We start from the raw sequence: 20,443 nt of genomic DNA, 5'->3' as shown, positions 1-20,443 counted from the left end.
TTGATCATCTTTCACGGCTCTATGATGGAGAGGCAAGGCTGGATTGGGATGAATTGGTTTGCCTCTACTTAGAGCTGGTGCTTTTCTGCGACCCCAACTATCTTCACTTCGTCCCTTTGGTGGGTCTTCTTCTCAACTGGCAAGTGGATTTCTCATCATTGTGCATTAAATTAATCCTTTTTGTGGCCTTATTTGCCATATTCTTTGCTTTGTTTCCCGTGTTGAGAAATCTCATATTGGTTTGGTTAGAATTGGTTTGTGGTCAGATTCTGATGGGTTGGTTGGGTGGGCTTCCATATGAATTGTCTGATTGAGCTTTATTTTGACCAGATAGGTTCCTTTATTTCCTTTCTTTGATTTCCCTTTTACTTTTTGGTTTCCTTTGGTTTTTTTTTCCCGTTTCACATGGCATATTTTTTGTTGCTTCGGTCACTTCCTTTTGAGAGTGACAAGGACACTTGTAAGGAGAGTTGTTTTTTCTTTCTTGGGTTTCGATATTTCTCTCTCCCTCGAACTTTGTCCTCAATTCTAGGGGGTATGATGAGGTATATAAGCATATTGTTTCCCTTTTTCTCATGGGAGGTCGTTTCTCAAGCTGTTGTTTGGTGATTTTCTAGTGTGTTGGATGAGTTTTTTCTTGCTTCTATTGTGTGTGCTTCCTCTGGTTTGTCTATGTTCTTAGAATTATTGTGCTTACTCTTAACGTGTGTGTTTGTGTTGACCTTTTGCCCTCTAATTTTTCCAAGTCTATCTTTTTTAGTTTGTTCTGTCTGGGTTTTAGAGGACCTTCATTGGTTTCGAGCTACTACAATTTCCTTTTTTAGGTCTCTTTCCCTGTTTGCACATTGTTTTTGCTGTCTGCATTATTTTTTGGCTTTGGATTTGCTAATTGGTTTCTTATGTTGCTCATTTGGTAGTTGTAGGTTGATACAATTTAGCTTAGGATGGGCTTTTGTGGTTTTTGTAATCTATAACAGGTTTGTTACTTTGTATTTTATGGGCCAACATCTTTTTATCTATTGATTTTACATATATTTTTTGTGCCTCTCTTTGTGTTTTCTATGTTGTTGCTTCTTTTGTTTTTGCTTGGTTTTTATGCTCCCCCTTTTTTCCTTTTGTTGTCTCCTTCTAATTTGTTGTTTTGTGATCGTTCTTGCTCCTTGGGTCATTGTGTTGTGCTGCAAGTTCATGATTGTTGTATACATGAATTGGCTGCTTTTCTACACCAAGTTACGATGTCCTACGTGTGTTTGCTTTATTCTGAAGTTGGCTTCCATGATGCAAGGAATGAGGGCAGCAAGTGTCTAGCCTACTAGGCCATGTTTGTACACCTCATTTATTTATTTTTTCCCTAGAAGTTATGAAACAATATAGGCTACCTCGCTTGATTGCCTCAACAAGTTGTTGTTTCCCTTATTTATGTATATTGGGTGTCTTTAACATGCAAGATAGTTCTATGAAAATAAAAAATGTTAAGGGTAAGATAAAAGATGGGTTCTAGGGAATTCAAAAGACACTTTCAAGTTAATTATGCTTTTATAAGATGTGATTTGTTGTTTCTCTCGGTTATTTGTTGGAAAAACATTGTTGTCTTCGCACCTAAATGACAACATCTTAAGGGGTCAACCCCCATTAGAAAGAAAATGTTATTATTGTTATTGTTTATGTTAAATCTATAAAGGAATGGAAATGAGGGTGTGGTTTGAGTAGGGGACTTCACTTCTTACTCTTGTTTACTAGGAGTCATGGTGTTGGTGGAACCATAATAGGCTTGTTATTTTTTCTTTGTTAGATGACTTTGTATTCTTAAACTCTCTTGCAGTCATCAGTTTATAAGCCATTGCATTTAAGGAGGTTTCATATACATTGCTTTAAATTTTGAAAATTGTTTATGTTTGTTTTTTCTTTTTTCTAAATGTATTTTTAAGAATGTGGTGTTTCAGTTCTTTTTAATGGACTATTCATAATAATGCTTGCTGACTTGGTTTGATATGGCTTTATCCTTTATCCTTATTGGTTCGCATGTATTTTACTTGTTTGTTGGCCATTACAAGTTGTTTTAGGTCTTTCTTTTCTTCCCCGTTGGTTATTAAACATAGAACTCAAAGGACTAATAGGTTTCTTTCCATTCACAGGGTTATGATTTTCACTAATAATTGTAACAAGGATTTAGGATCTAGCATTGTCAACACCAGGGGTTAACCACTTTTCCTTTATTTTCCAATGGTTTGTGACTGCTATGTGCATTAATCTTTGAGAATTTTTTGTTTCCATTTTGAGTTTCAAAGGTTTTACTATCACTTCTACATGTATTAGTAGACTTTTATGGACTACGGTCGCTTATTAAACTGAAGCCTTTTCTGATTTCATTGGCTTCTTTTGTTGGGCTGTTACATTGTCTTATTCTCCCTCTATATTGTCTCTCTTTTCTTTATTTATCTTGACGTGTTTGCTATTTTTTTCCTCTTATAAATTGCCATGTTGTCTAAGGTTGTTTTTCATTTGAGATTTTACTTCAACATGCATGAATTTTGTTGGTTTCTTTATGTTATGGTCTAACTACCTAACTGTTTTTTCAACCTGTTTTTGCTTTTGTGTTGATTCTCATGCATTAAGCTACTTTAGGGAGTTTGTATTCGTAAACACTATTGTGCTTTGTTCTTGCTGACAATAATATATTAACTTGATTATGGAATCTCTGGTTGCTTATGTTAGGTGGTTTCATTTTTTTGTTAACTATCTTTTTATATGTTATGGTTCATGTTCTAATTGAAAAACTTTTGATGCCTTGGGTGTGTTCTGCTTGTATTTATTCTTATATGTTTAGGGTTTGGTCACTTTTTACTTAGTCAATGTTATTTGCAAGGTGCCTTGCTTTTTTCTAATTTTTCTTAGTTATTTGTTTCTCTTTGTGGTGCCTGTTTTGTTAACTAAGTTATTGACAACCTATTACAGTCTTTTTAGATCATCATTTTATCCTAGCTCTGTTTTGTCTTATGTTTGAAATACATTGGTTAGCATTTCTTACCTATAATGTGTCTTAAGCTTTTGGTGCTTTCTTGACTTTTTTTATTGGCTTTCCTTTGCTTTTCCAGGTTTTTTTCGTTGCTCCTCTCACAACCAACACTCTTTGTAATGTTTTCAAGAGACGTTGCTTTTTTTATCCCTCTAGATTGTTGATATGCCTCGGTTTGCCTCATGCTTTACATTATTATCCTTTGTTATTTCACAGTTACCTTCCATTTGCTAAGTATGGCTTGATATGAATTCGAACAATATTTTGTTAAGACCTTTTATCCGTTTCAATTGTTGACGTGTTCTTTTGATGTAATTATTTCTTTTTTATATGCAAATTGTCAACCATCAGTCTTTTTCTAGCACATTCTCACGACTACTTTTCAACCATCCTTGCTTTGTTAAGGTTTGTGCCTTTTTCTCTTACGTTTTCATTGCTCTTTTTTTTTATTCTCTGTTTGGATTGTCATCTCAATTACATGCTCTAGGCTTGTAATGATAGGTATTTATTTGTGCTTCCCATATTATGATAAGTTACATGTTTAATATTGATCTGTAAATTTTACACAACTGACTTTGATAGGTTAGTCACTTTCAAATCTTCGACCATTCATGCTTTGTTAATTGCTTGCTTTAACTTTGTACACACTTTTTGTTTTAAATTTTTTTTCCTTGGATATGTTAAATGCTAGCTTTCGATTCCTTTTAGGCTGTATTTTGCTTTTTGCAAACTAGATCATAACAGAATTAAACACGATGAGTTGCTTCTTTGTCTCTTTCATATTTTTCCTGTTGGTAATTGTTTTAGATATTTGGTGTTTGTGTTATGAAAATCTACCATGTTTACTTTAAATCTATTTACTCGCTACTAATATTTGACTATGAACCATTCTTCATATGTTGGCTTTAGGATATCAAGCCTTGCTCTTTTTTTCTTTTCTTTTCTTTTCTTACTATATAACATGTTAATTGATTTATTCTTTATATAAGTTGCTCAAAATTGGTTCAAGGTTTCTCAATGTTGTTCAAGTCATTGACTAATCACTCTTTTCCTGGCTTTGGTACATCAAGCCCTGCTTCTTTTTTTTTACTATGTAATGTATTAAGAAACTTTTTTTAAAAAAAAATTATTAGGATTGGTTCAAAGTTTCTCAATGTTGTTCAAGTCATTGACCAATCACTCTTTTCCTATGTTCTTTCTCTTTTAAACCCGCAACTTTAAATCCTTTGCTCTAACCAATAGGCACACGGTCTTTTAATGTCGCTCTCCCATTGCTTTTTCACCTAATTATAGATATTTTATTATGACTAGCCATTGTCAAAGACTTCAGCCATTTTAGTATATTGGTCATGAACTGCAACTCCACCTTATAATCATGCCACAATGTTGGTCAATCACATGATGGCTCTTTATCCACATCGCCTACTGCGTTTGTTTCTTGTGTCTAGGTTAATGGATCAACCAATGTGTAAAGACAACTTAATTTCAAACACAGGAATACATCCTCCTCATCAAATGCTTCTCAAGCGTTGCATACTGATAAACCTTTTGAGGAGTGACTGCCTAAATAAAATTTCTCAAACATTCCACCATTCAGTGATCAACATCCAACTGATTTTGACCTTCTTAGCGATCGAGCTCCCGATGTTCTTCCACATCTTCGACCCACATCTAGCCAATATGAATATCACAGAAAAAAAATTGTGAGTGATTAATGCATTTATTTCAATTCTTCCCCTCATTTCTTAGTTCAAACTATTATATTATTTGCTCTTTTCCCCTTGCATATCTTTATCCGTGCATTCTTACAGTTTTATAATTTGTTGAGACACTCTAAGGTGAATCTTATAACTATACTGATTTTGGAGACAAAACATTTAAATGTCAAATTACAATGCTTGTTTTTGGGTTCAGAAATGCGTCAAAGTAATACCTATCTTTTTTACTCTGTTACTCAAATGATCAGATCTCGCTTCTATGCCCAACACCTTCATTGTTTGACATTCTCCTCAATCCAAGTATTGGAATCTTTTTCTAAAAACTCTTGAACCAATGCTCGGGCATATAACTTGATGTTTTCTTTCACATCAATAGGGATGAAGCTTAATAGTTTTGTTAATATATGACTAGGACTATACGTCCTTAAAACTAATGGTCATTACCATCTTTAATGGGATCATTACTATCAAATGATGTCGAACCCCTAAAATTCTCTTAACTCTATGTATATGATACTAACAATAAAGTCGCATGTCATCTTGCTCCATTTATAGTGATGACTCACCATCTTCTTTAGACGAAAGCATCATACATGAACTTCTAAAGATGTTTGATAAAATTAATGAGCTGGTTAAGGTGTTTAGAAATGCAAAGCAAAGACTTTATGATGTTGATCATCTTAACTATAGATTGCTCTCGCTAGGCAAAAAGGATAATGATTCACGTCAATATAATGATCCTTCATTGAATGACATTAGATGATTGGTTGTTTGAGATGATTTTCATTTTAAGCGTGACTTGATCATTAAAAGTTGTCTACTAGCCTTTGAAGCATGTCTCCAAGCTCTACCCCAAATATATAGCTTTGCAATACCTTCTTTTCTTTTCTTTGTTTCCCCTATGGTGATGATGGCTATCGATGTAACATCACATTTACCAACTAAGAACATCAACCATCAAGTAAATGATTGAAGGTTTTGATGAGAGCTCAACGCTTATTTTATTAATGAAAATGAAAGAGATGATAATACTCTTATTAAAGGTGGTTGATTATACCAATAGCTTTTAGTTGGTGCATTTATAGTATTGAAGAAGACCACCTTGATTATATTAGAGCAACTCAAAATGATATAAGAACGAAGGTTTATAAGGGCATACATGAAGTTATTCTATTAGGATATGTTAGGGAGAATGTCACTGGAATGTTACCATTTTCTCCTTTTTAATCGACAATTCACACTATATAATCAATAATTACTAAGATGCCATGGCTATATATAGGGCTTATGGTAACCTAAATCTTTCCATCATATTTAAATGCAACTCTAATTGGCCTAAGATTTAGAGATAGCTTCGTAAAGGTAGGCCCTACTAGCAAGAAGATAAGCCCAACATTTCGATAAGGGTTTTTTGTGCCAACTTACTGATATGATTACCTACACCAAATTAGAAAAGCCTTTTGGCTATACAATTGTAGGTATAGTTCTTTTTGGTTTTCATTTGTTTATTTATGCACGTCCATCAATTTCTTCATTCTTTCTTCTTTAGTTTTTTTGCCTACACTTTATTACTAGATGCTTACACGATTAAATTCCAAAAAAATAGGATTGCTACATAATCATCTTCTTTATTGGTTTGACTTTGAATTAAAGTGGTATAATTCTGAGGATGTTAATTCCATTATTTTAACTAATTTTTCTGATATAGGAGCTAATCCGGTATGCTATAATATTGTCTCAAATTTTATGTTACACAGTCCATGCTTTCAAACCTGAAAGCTCAATGCATGAAAAAAAGGCAAATGCTCTAAGTGTTTTCGATAAAGTTTAAAAACAACATTGTCTTTGATGAAAATGGATTTGTCTATTATATAAATCATGAACAACAAGGCCATTTAATCCTCAAAAACAATATTGAGCTATGCAACAACCATGTTATACCATACAATAGGAATTTCTTACTAAGGTACAATGTTCAAATCAATATTAAGATATATTATCAATCAATACTGATTAAATATGTTTTTAAATATTTTAGTAAAGGATCATACATATGTAAGATGTTTGTTAAGAAGGAGAATAATGATGAAATTAAAGCTTATCTAAATTATTGATTTATATGCATGTACGAAGCATTATGATGCTTTTTATAATTCCTTATCAACTCAAAAAATCCTCCAATTGAGTGTTTATAGGTCTATATTTTGCTTAAGAAAAATGTCACTTTTTTAGGCAATAAACCATTGTAATCAGTCCTCGGAAGGCCTTATATTAATAAGATAATGCTAACAAAATGGTTTGAGCATAATAAGGTTGATTCAGATGCATAAGGTCTTTTCCAAATAGATTTGTTCGGAATGCATTATAGTAGGAGTGGATCCCTAAGTCATAAACGGTTCAGTTTTGGTTATTTGACGTATGTTCACCTTGCAGTTGGAGTACTATATTATCTTAAATTTCTCTTGACCCACTTCAAGGGGATTTTAGCTATAAGGATCTAAGAAAGGTTTATAGGGTTATTTATCCGATATTCCAGCATGTTTACAAGACCCTTAGTCTTCTAAGGGACAATAAAGAATGGGATAAAGCTTTTTATACAGCAATTACAACAACTATATCCATATATCTTAGGCAACTCTTTATGAGCATCATTATTTTTTGTGAAGCAATTTTAGCACTCAATGCATGATGAAATTGTCATATATTTTAGGGCTACATTCAACACGCCTAATCTGTGAATGTCTTTTAATGAGCTAAAGAATTATGTTCTTTACAAACTCGAGTTGCTTTTCAATATATCTGTCACATCCTTAAAGAAGCATGAACTTCCAATGCCCGATGGATAGTTGTTATCTAAGATAAGAAATAGGTTATTGAGGGAAGAGCTTAATTATGACATTGTTAATCTTATATCCTAGCCTTCAATGCCAAGATGTTGCTTAATCAAGATTGTTGCATGTGTGCGGTGTCACAATGATCATCATCCCGTATCGGGATGCTCATATATGAGTGGAAAGAACAAGAGATTCTTGTTATTTATTAGTTAAAAAGAGTTTGGAGTTGCCACCTAGTATTTTAGTCACTAGGAACCCTAATTGGTCTTCAGAGTCTGGATAAGAGAACTGATTGTGTATAGGAAAGATAATATCACCCTTAAAACACCCTACCTAAGGTAAGTTGCATTGTTTATTTTTTTATTTTCTAAGGTATTGTTGTGTTTTCTAACCGTTGACTTGTTTATTGGTTAAAGAAGATCCACCATAGTAGAATACACTATGACTTTATAGGTTAAACTTGGTCATTCTATAGTCAAAACAAAAGGAAAATCTTTTCTAATAACTAGAATATGTTTTACATATAAGTTTATAATCTCAGATATTTAAATGAAACAAAATAAATATTTAGTGTTCTTGAAATGTAGGCCAATTCTCATGGATTTAATAAACTTGCTATTAAATCTAAAAATATATGCAAAAATACGAACAAAATTATTTTTTCTTGAATTTTTTGTATTTAAAAAAAATGCTAAATCATGCCATGTATTTTTTTTTAATGCAATATGATTTTTATTTGAGAAACTTGGCCATATGCAATTAAAATATTTAAATGTATTTGTTTGAAAGAAAAATTTTATTATTTGTTTTTTTGTGTGAAAAGAAACTGGTTTATTTAATACTAGGAAAAAACCTCGTATGAAAGTCACAATCCCAAATAGTCAATAAATAAAGAGCTAAAAGTAAGATATATAAAATATTTATTATAAATGAGTCCCTTGAATGCACAAAATTGAATTAATTAAAAAAACAAGGGTTTTGTTTGAAAAACACACAAAAAGAAAAAACAAATAAGTGCTGGAAAAATCACCAGGGCATGTTTACTAACCACACTCTTAGCTAAAAACCATAGGCTTAAATTTTTTCTTAAAGGCATGTTTGGCAAACGCTTTAAAGATAAAAAATTACTTTTTTCCTTTGGTAAATTTTGAGCATGCCAAACACAACCTTAAAAAAAATAACGAACTCAACACATCCTACATGGCTGGGCTTCCCCGCGCAAAAACAAGACCTAAACCAGTGGACGAAGGAAATAAGATCAAATGAAGAAATTGTTTGAATCTTATTCGAGAACATAAAGAACAATAAATGAACCTATAAATTGAAGTAGCAATACAAGCCCAATTACATTGAATGAAAGGCTTATAATGATGAAAAAAAAAAGAAAACTAAGTTATAATCATGCATTATAATGGAACAAAAGGTCTTGATTCTCATTAATCTACCCAATAGCTAAGAACCTTAAACCAAGCATTCAAAGCTAAGAAAGATCGATTAATCTAAAACATGTCATAAAAGGAAGAGAAAAATGGCATAGAACACTAATGCATAGGTTTGAGATTCAACCGAAGCTCACAAGGGAAGCAAAAACATCAAATTATGAGAAAACCTAAATTTTAGCTGAACAACACTCAAGAACAAAAACCCAGAAATTCATACAAACCTAGAAAAATGCAGATAAAAAAAAGCATAAAAACCCAATAAAACAACCTAAGCCTTGCAACTATAGCTCAAACATGCTTACCATAACTTGCTTGAACCAGAAAAAAAAAAACTTGAAAACACAGAAAGAAAACAATGTATATGAATCAAATCCAACACATAACTTCAAATAACAGTCAATTACCTCTAATAATATTACACTAGACCAAAGTTGTTCCTAATTAACAAAACATGAACACTACTTGCAAAAAGACCAACAACATGCCTAGGAAAACAAATTAATAGTCATCATATGACCAATCAAATATTAATGCATTAAATCCAAAAAAAAAAAAAACCAAAGGATCAACCTAAAAATATAAAATGCTAAGTTGTTTTTTAAACTAACTTATACCATCATATTACCAACCCTAAAACATCAACATATGCATCAAACAAAACATGAACATATATGAGCATATTAAATTATGACATAACTAATTATCTTAGCACAAGCATCTATGACATATTAAACTAGCAAAACAATCACAGTGGGTGCACAATAAACATTTAAGCATGAATTTAAAACACAAATAGAAGAGAGGGTGTACTTATTAAGCTACACCCCTATCAAAGTTGAAGATATACCTTATAAGGGGAATGTTGATTCCTTCTTTGGGTTATTTGCTTCTTTCCTCTTGATTTTCAGCTTCTTTTTAATGTGAGACTAGTTTTGATTCTCTTCCTTCCTTTCTCATCTTAGCACACAATTATTGTAGCTTCTCTCTTAATCAACTATCAGGTTTTTCCTCTTAATCTCTATGTGTTTCCTCTCTTCTTTCACCCTGTGATTAATTCTTTCTCTCCCCTTCCACCTCTTTCTACTCAAGAACAAATGTCCTTTTATAAGCTAACCAAAACTAGAAATTGCAAAACCATGGTGGTTTTGCCAAAAGGTTTTATAAAAGAATCTTATAATTTCTCTTCCAAAACCTTTCTCCCCGAAATAGGTGGTGCCTGGTCCTTTTTTTATCCTCTTGTAAACTGAAATCAAACATGAGAAAACAACCTTAGAGTTTATTCTGTCATGGTGAATTTTTCTTCAGTCATAGATGATTTGGGCTGGGTACTTTGTCAAGATCATTATGGAGTTGAGCTATAAACATATCATTGCTAGACCTAAAACTTCTAGAGTTTATGTATATTTATCATCAGGAATAAACCACACTTGATTTAGATGTCCAAAACTCCACATTCATTTATTAGAAGGTTGACCCTCGATCAATTTGAATCTGCCAATGCAAGAGTGGTTAATTAGGGACAAGATGTTATCAAGTTCGTTGAAGCAAATGAGATATAAAAATTTGATAGAAGTAGCCGATCCTTGTAGAGAAGATGTTTCTTAGTTGAATGGTGGTGGTTGGAGCCTCGAAGGTGATCAGAGGTACATTCATTCGCTTGAAGGTAGCGTCTTGATCAACTTTCTCGGCTAAAGAACTTCACACAAGAACCAAACGTCGTGTCACTTATTTCTTTATTAAAGTGCAAGTGACACGTTGTTCATTTAAATCCTAAAAACTAGGGTTTTTAAATATGATTTTAGGGAAATTTCAATTTAGTCTTTATCCTTCTAATTTTAGCATATGTATCCTCAATTGACCTTAAAACTTAATTTTTATAATTGCACCCCTGAAAACCTTTAAATCCTTTAATTTAAGTGTCTTTTACAACTTAGTCCTTGTTTTCCTGATTATAAAATTTGACTCTTATCAACCATCAAACTTTTAATTTCTTTCAAATTAACCCATGAATGGATTAATTTCAATCCCCGAACTCACGCGCATTCTGTAATTTAGTCATTGGTTTTGAAATCCTTCAATTTGACCCTCAATCAGCCTTTAATCTTCAAATTTCTTTTAATTGAACCCTTGATTGCACCAACTTAGCATTTTCAAGTTTCAATTATGTCCTTAATATTTCAATCTTTGTAAATTGATCTGAATTAGGTCTCAAAACTGGATTTTTTCTCAATTGAGTCATTGATTGAATCCATAAAACTCATTAGAAGTTTAATTAAGTCCTTAAACTTAATTAATTCTTCTGATTTTTGCCCAATTCTCTTTGAAACTTAGTTTTTCTTTAATTAAGTCCTTAAATAAGTCAATTAAACCTATTAGAAGTTTAATTAGATCTTTAGATTAATTAATTCTTCTGATTTTGGTCAAGTTTAACCTCAATTTTATTTTTTTCTTTATCTCATCTTATCAAAATATCTCTAATTTGGCTATTCTTTTGGCATTTTAGTTTGTTACAGCTCGAGAGCTTATCTCCTTGTGTCCCAAAAATATTTTTGGATTTTAAATTTTTTATTTTTTTGGATTTTTGAATAAAAAAGAAAGATATGTATTTTTTATAAAATAATTTTAGGGGATTCAAAATTGGGTTATGAAAAATGTCAAAAGAAAGTATATAAATTAGATGTGGCATACAATAATCAATTGAGTTAGGTCGAAGGTTTGATTGTGTTTGTTGTTGCTTTATTTGAAATTACATTGTTTCTTTTATCGAGAGGTTGAATTACACATTCAAGGTTCGAAATTCCCGTTATAATGACTAAGAACTCATCATGTTAGATTAAGAAAAACATAAATATCATATGACTCTTTTATATGACATCTCTTATTGTTTAGGATGAGGCTCCAATAAAAAACAAATGTTGTTTTGTGGTGTTTGATCAATCATTACATAATGTCCTTGTATATGGTGATGCAACTCTTTGTGATAAGCTATTTGGTGGTAAATCAATTCTGTTAGATGAGGACATTAGACAAATCCTACTAGTTATATCTAGAGGGATAAAGGAAGAAATTGTCCATGCTTTTTTTAGTAGCTCATTATTTTAGCCAAAATTTAATGTTCCCACACTCAAAGAGAATATATGCATTTCATTCAATAGGCTTCGTGATGATGAGAAAGACAAATTAAATTTGTTTGCTGAATGAATAAATCCTTATAATAGGTAATGGAGATACGTGTGATTTATCAGTTCCAAGTGATTACGATGCAGTGTTTGTCAAAATCCCAAGTGATCTAATGTTGGATCCAAGTTTAGACCCTATCCCATCAAAAATGTCATTGTCAATGACATTAACAATTTCATCATTGACATGTTGCTAGGAGATAAACATGTTTACCCAAGCACTCAATGACATTAACAATTTCATCATTGACATGTTGCTAGGAGATAAACATGTTTACCCAAGCACTGAACGTGTTTGCACATCGTTGGAGGATGCCAATAATGCTAATTTATTATATCCAGTTGAGCTTATTAATCAATTTGAGCCCAATGATGTGCATTCACATATGCTAGTATTGAAAATAAAAACTCCAATCATGTTGTCGTGCAACTTAAATCCAACATTTGGTTTATGTAACGAAATAAGGCTTATCATCACACAACTTGCTAAGCAAGTCATCAAGGCACGTATAATGGCAAGGTTTAATATTAAAAGCCATGTCTTCATTTCAAGAATTGTGTTCTCTACCAATGATGAAAAGTGTCAATTCACAATTAAACGACGAGAGTTTCCTATTATACCATGTTATGCCACAACAATAAATAAAAGCTAGGGCCAGTCATTGAGAATCGTGAAGTTTTTCTCAAAGAACAAGTTTTCACACATTAGCATTTATATGTTGCTATTTCTAAGGTTACATCAAAGAATGACCTTAAAATAATCACTTGCAATGGTGATGGGATACTAGGGCCAATCATTGAGAATCGTGAAGTTTTTCTCAAAAAACAAGTTTTCACACATTAGCATTTATATGTTGCTATTTCTAAGGTTACATCAAAGAATGACCTTAAAATAATCACTTGCAATGGCAATGGGATACCTTTTGAGTATGCAAAGAATATCATTTATAAATATATTATCAACTTGGTATTAAGTACATGGATGTGTGGTTAACCTTTTGCATAGTTAGCCTTTCATCCTAATATGCTCCAAATGATTGCTTTATTTATATATAAAAAATTTTTGTTCCTCAAACCATGCTAATTAATTTAAATGTCACTATGCTCGTATCTTCATCATGAACATGTTTTTTCCATAATTGTTTTTTGAAATCTTAGCAATGTTATTAGTATGTATATATATGTTCCTAAATCTTTGAGGTTTGTTTTTTAATGCTATAATGTTTTCTTTTTACCTTCTAATTTATTTTCCTTTTTTTTACATGAACATGGTTGTGTTTATCCAAGCATATAAAAATTCACCTTTTATCCTTTGTTGTGACCAAGAGCTTATCGTGTTTGGGTTTCCAAGTTTGATGGACAACCAAACAACTTTAAATGCTTTTTTAGTAATTATCAAGTACATTTATATCGTCATAGTTATAACTTTAAGAGCAATGACCCTTTATCTCACAAAACAAATACCTTTAAATATGCTTTATTTCCTAGCCAATTTATTCAATCTTATTAACACTACCCTTGCATATGTTCCATAGCAATTTATGCTTAACACACATGCATGTCTGCTTGTGTTATTGGTGTTGCACTTTTTATATTTTTTATATTTCTATAATATTTTCTATCTTTGTTTTTGGTCTAAGGTGGAATCATTCGGGCACCCTCAAAAGCAAGAAATATTTAGATGTTTGTTGAAGCAATTGTTGATGGGATCCATTACAAGTTTTAACACTTATGAACCAACATTTATGAATGTTGTTATTGTTGTTGTTGTCCATGAAGCAGTTATTGACCTTAAATCCAACACATAAATCAGAACTATTGATCTTGTAATATCTATGATTTAAAGGCATTACTTCAACTTGATTGACTTTGCATATGTTCTATCCAAAAGGAAAGGATCAAGAGTTTTAACAGGTTCATATAACTCCCTAAATATTTTTCTTTAATGATACATTTTCCATTTGTTCTTTTCAATTCCAACACTAGACTTATATTGTTGCTTTTAATTCTTATACAAATGCTCTCTGAAGGGTTAAGTCTATTCAATCGCTTAAGCAAGTTCTAGTACACGAACAAAATTTGGAGCACAAAGAAGAGTTTCTTTTACAAAACATAAAGTTGCCCTAAGGATTTATCTTGCATATTTTAATGCAAATAACTTTACTTACTAAGTTCTCTCCATCGTTTTCCAGAGATAATGAACTACACATTTCTCTTGGGGGGGCAATGCTCGAGCCTATAATAACGATGATATCTACATAATTTAGCCTCATGTGATCATTATTTTTACTAAATTTCATGTCAATCAGTTCCAAGGTTTGCAATTTAGCTCAATCCATACTTTTCCATAAAAAAATATGCACCCATGAATTATTACCCTTTCTTCCTATGTTGTTTACCTATCTTTCACGATCTTAACGTCATCTAGCAAAGAAAAATTATCTTTTGCTCCTATTTATTTACCTCTTTGATTATATGTTTAATAGGTAAGCCAAACCTAAAAGGCATATCAACTTCATTTTGGTACTTTAATTCTGATATATCTAAGACATTGTTATATAAGCAACAATATGTTATACAATCTTGATAAACAATTTGTTTCATGCAATTCATGTTCCTTTTCTTTTAATGATGCTTCATGTAAATCCCGAGATAATCAAGGCTGGATTAAATTAAAGAAAATAAACTAAACTAAAAAGAAGTGGGGGCAAAACGAATACATTTAAAGAAAATGGAGTCTAAATGGAAATAAGAATAATTATATAGCATAAATACTACTCTTCTTACCAAAAACAGATCTGCAACTATCGTGAAGAAAGAAGAGAGGGAGTTTCGGTATCTATTTTTACAGATCAAGAGAGAAACACCAAATTTCAAGAACCCATCCAAGATTTAGGGTTATAGGTAAAAATAAACACTGGTAGGCAAGGGATTAACAAGAAAAAAATTGAACAAGAAGAGAAGAGGAGAGGGTCGGCTGTCATTAGAAAGAAAAAGAGGGATCGAGACCTTGATTCGTATCGGGTAAGATATTCTAAACATGGTCTTATGAGTTGTTTTAAAGTCGATTATGAATTGATGCCTGGATGTTAAATTATAGATTTGAGTTCTATAACTCCAAATATAGTTAAAAATATGAGGAGAGATCAGACAGTAACAGTTCAAAAATGGACAATAACAGTTGGACAGTAACAATCTAAGTGTTTGTTAATGAGCGATTTTAATTATCTTAGAGGCAGAACTGGGCTCTCCTCAAATCATAGAACTTGTAGCCTCATGCCTTATCTTTCCAACAACATAAATTTTGCTTGAATCAGAGTTCTACAACTCCAGATATAGTTAAAAATATGAGGAGAGGTCAGATAGTAACAGTTCAAAAAAACAGACAGTAACAGTCTAAATGTTTGTTGATGAGCGATTTTGATTATCTTAGAGGCAGAACTGGGTTCTCCTCAAATCATAGAACTTGTAGCCTCATGTCTTATCTTTCCAACGACATAAATTTCTCTTGAATCGGAGTTTTATAACTCCATATATAGTTAAAAATCTGAGGAGAGGTCAGACAGTAACACTTCAAAAAAACGGACAGTAACAGTCCAAGTGTTTGTTGATGAGAGATTTTGATTATCTTAGAGGCAGAACTGGGCTCTCCTCAAATCATAGAACTTTTAGCCTCATGTCTTCTCTTTCCAACAACATAAATTTTGCTTGAATCGGAGTTCTACAACTCCAGATATAGTTAAAAATCTGAGAAGAGGTCAGACAATAACAGTTCAAAAAACGGACAGTAACAGTCCAAGTGTTTATTGATGAGCGATTTTGACAATCTTAGAGGTAGAACTAGGTTCTCCTCAAACATAGAACTTGTATCCTCATGTCTTATCTTTCCAACGACATAAATTTTGCTTGAATCGGAGTTCTATAACTCTAGATATAGTTAAAAATCCGAGGAGAGGTCAGACAGTAACAGTTCAAAAACGAGGCAGTAACAGTTGGACAGTGACAGTCCAAATATAAGAAAGGAATGATAACTAGGATTGGACAAAGAATGACAATAATAATGAGTGAAATGAGAAAAACATAAAGTACTAAGAAATGACTGAAAGAAAGACTTATTGGCTGTTGATATGGTTATTATAAAACATATCCTTGAGTGAGGAAAATTTATGAGATAAACCTGTGATTTGCAGGAGGGACCACAGGCGTGGTGCAACAACAGCAGCAGGGGAGCACGAGTAGAGCTTCTATTGCAGGTAGGTGAATCACACCTTTACCTTCTACGTAAATTCCATGTTTTAATATATATTACTGATGTGAAATGTGAATTACCGAATGTATGTGTACTCAAGGGGAAAGGTTGTTATGTGAATTGCTAAGTGATGAAATTATCACTGACAAATGAAATATGAGAAGTGTGATTTGAGGCGTAAACTAGCATACATTCAGTGTATGTTAGGATCCCGGGAAAGGGGATCGCCATGTTTCGGCTAGCATACATTCAGTGCATGTTAGGATCCCGGGTAAGGGGATCGCCATGTTTTGGACTAGCATACATTCAGTGTATGTTAGGATCCCGGGTAAGGGGATGATGATGATGATGATACGAGTGAAAGGGGTATCGGAAATGGGTTAAACAAAGATAAACATGTTTGATCTTATAAAGTCTGGAATGGAGGTTAATAGTGAAAGAGGGAACGACTATTAATAGTTTGAATGAGGAAGAGATTCTAATGAAACCTGAAAGGAGAAGGGAACAAAATATGGATGCATGTTACCCTTTTAAAATTGCTTGATTTCATGTTGTTATTTCTTTTTATGTAATAGTCACCTTTCAATAATATGTATTTTGTTTCAGGAACATCACATACACGACAGGAGTAGATCCTAGCTTATGTTTCCCTTGTAATTTAGGTTATAGGGGGTATACCCTTATATTTTGTAAACATGAAAATGTTTGTATAACTTAATTTGTATAATTAATGTTTACACTTGATTGAATGAACTTAATCTCTGTAGTTCATGTAACCATCTTTCATGTCTAAGTAGTACTTTTATTTTCATCCATAATGATGTTTTGTTATATAATGTATATCATGAATATCGTAGGTAATAGGTGTGAGAATCTTATGGAAATTGAAACCTAAGACGATTGGGTCGGGATTAAGTTATGAAATGCGAGTTATTAGAAGTGTAAACAGGCTATATATCGATGACTTGGGACCTTCCGGTATAGGGGGGACTCCGTCGAAATTTCGGTAAATTTTAATATGAAAACCATATATATATATTCTCTGTTTTCGGTTGATATAAGAGTGTTGTTTTTATCTCAAAGTAGGGGGTGTTACACTTCATGTGAGCCTAACATCTTTATGATTTTAGCTTCGGTCAATTACATTTAGACGTTCATCATTTTCCCTCATCCTCCAACGTTGTTTTATAACTTGAAGACCGAATTAATGAAAACAAGGGGACAATTAAAGAAATTCTTTACATGGACCTATATGACCATAAGTTTATTTTGATGCCAATTTATCACTGTCTTTTTTTCTTTTTTGAACTATGATTTATTTCATTACTCCTTATAACATAACTAGACCATTGTTGCCTTTTTGTTTCCCAACACAAAATCTTAGGTTCACATGTCGTGCATCCATTGTTGATTTTAATATGTTTAGTGAATGGTGGTACTAGAGATGTCCTGAATGCAATAAAAAGCTTGATGGAACCGAGAGGGAGCTAATATGCAAGGACCAAGATGTCATCACCGGTTTGCATATGACATGGTTAATTTACTTTGTTAAACCTAAATGTTTTATTATTTATTCATTTCAATGCCAATCCTTTTTCATTTTTTATTTGATAAATGACATGTTGTCATAGGTTTTACATTGATTGTGTTGTTGCTAATGGAAAAGAAGTTAATTTCATTATGGTTGGTTGGTCTGTTAAGACTTTCTTTGGTGCATTCGCACACCATTATGTTTATAATAGGAAGTTCATCAGTCTATATGTTATCTCACCTCTAGTGTTGAACAAACTTAACAAGATAAATATTTTCTAGCTATGTTGTGGATCATTCAGTTGTGCTTTGAACCGCTATGACATCATTATAGGAAATGTCTTCGGTGAAGTCTCCAATGAGGATATTTCCACGTAACTCTAACAATCTTCCATGCCAAACACATCTCTAGAACTTGAACACCCTACCACTAAATTGAGTATTGGGATGCCTTCTCCATTTAGCCCACCAACTCCAGCAATAAATGTTATGACCCATGTCATTATTAGAATAAATTTTGAGGTCTATTCAAAGAGTCTTTTAAGCTATTTTTATACAATGTGTTGATGATGGTATTTATTCTTTGAGTCTTTTGAGTTATCTCTACACTTTATATATAATTATGTTGAGTATTATAATTTAAGTCCAAGTTCATTAGGAATTCCTCTCTTGGGAGAGTATTATTTATATGAATGAGATTGTCTTCCACCATGCTTCCCTTTTCTTTTTTAAATATTTCTAACATGGTATCAAAGCTAGTTCAATTTAGTAGAGGCATTTTAAAAAGATGAAAGTGTGGATGAACAAGTGACATCCAAAGAAGAAAAAAAATAAGGTGCAAGATGATGGAGCTCAATAAGAAAATTGAGACCTTGCATAAAAAAGAGATTAAAAAAAACATGCAAAAAAGGCTTAGTGCAAGTTGACAACTTAATGCACAAGAGATGATGTGTAGTACTAAGGAGATCACTCATATGAAAAAAGAAAAAAGAGATCTTCCTAAAGAGAAAATGGATAATAGCCAAAGAACCATGATGAAGAATGTGATAGTAGCCATCAAACAAGAAAAATGGCTTAGATAAGTCATGTTTAAGCAAATACAATTGCTAAGGTAAGAAGATAAGTTCTGTAGTAATAAATTCTTCTTGTGTGAACTCTGCAGCAGCAGCTTAATAATCTCATAAAGTTCTAATGAAAAGCCTTCGCAAACCAAAGGTTGAGAAAGCTAGGGAGAAGATATTGAGATTTTTTATCATCAACAATAGATAAGAATGGTGCAATAATCATGACAAGGTGATTCACCATTGGAATCCAAATTTCATAATTTTTTAGACTTCAAAATTAAATAAGAGTGTTAGAATTAATTCCAAAGTCCAATCAAAGAGTCCTCTAATTTGTTCTATGCAATGTATTAATAATGTATTTACTCTTTAATTCTCTTGAGTTATCCCTACACTATATAAATACTTATGTTAAGTATTGTAATGTAAGTCCAAGTTCATTAGGACTTTCTCTTAGGAGAGTAATATTTATACGAATGAGATTGTCTTTCACCATTTCTCTTTCAAATATTTCTAACAGTTATCGCCACTAACTCATTGGAAGTAACTCCACTAGAAATTTTAGCTAAGATTCTTCAAAGGATCCCTACTGGAACAAAATGCTAACTGTTGTTTGATGATGATGTTACACATTGAAGGCATGCTTCTATTCTCTTACAACCCATCACTTATACAACACTATTTTATAACTTAAAGACTAAATTAATGAAAATAAAAGGATAATCAAAGAAAGTCTCTACATTAACCCATATGACCATAAGTTTAGTTTGTTGCCAATTTATCGTTGTCTTTTTTTCTTTTTTGAACTATGATTTACTTAATTACTCTTGCCTTATAACATAACTAGACCATCATTGCCTTTTTGTTTCCCAGCACATCATCTTAAGCTTACATGACGTGCATTCATTGTTGATTTTAATTTGTTCAGTGGATGGTGGTACTGGAACTATTATAAATGCAATAAAAAGCTTGGTGAAACTAAGAAGGATCTGATATACAAGGACCAAGATGACATATAAATTAACCTTGTTAAGCCTAAATGTTTTATTGTTTATTCACTTTAATGCCAATCCTTTTTCATTTTTTGTTTAATCAGTCACAAATTTTTCATTGATTATGTTGTTAATAATGGAAAAAGAAGTTACAAACTTCATTATAGTTCTCCAATCCACTGAGAATTTCTTTGGTGCATTCGTACACCATTATGTTTATGACAAGAAGTTCAATAATCCATATGTTATTGCACCTCCAATGCTGAACAAACTTAACAAGACAGATTTTCCAGCTATGCTTTGGATTATTCAGTTATGCTTTGAACCGTGATGACATCATTGTGTCTTTTTGATGAAGTCTTCGATGAGGACTTGTCATGCAACCCTAACAACCTTCCACACCAAACAAATATTTAAAACTT

Source organism: Populus trichocarpa, chromosome 3 (assembly GCF_000002775.5).
Source record: "Populus trichocarpa isolate Nisqually-1 chromosome 3, P.trichocarpa_v4.1, whole genome shotgun sequence".
NCBI classification, from domain to species: Eukaryota; Viridiplantae; Streptophyta; class Magnoliopsida; order Malpighiales; family Salicaceae; genus Populus; species Populus trichocarpa.
Note: the sequence above shows the minus strand (reverse complement) of the source record.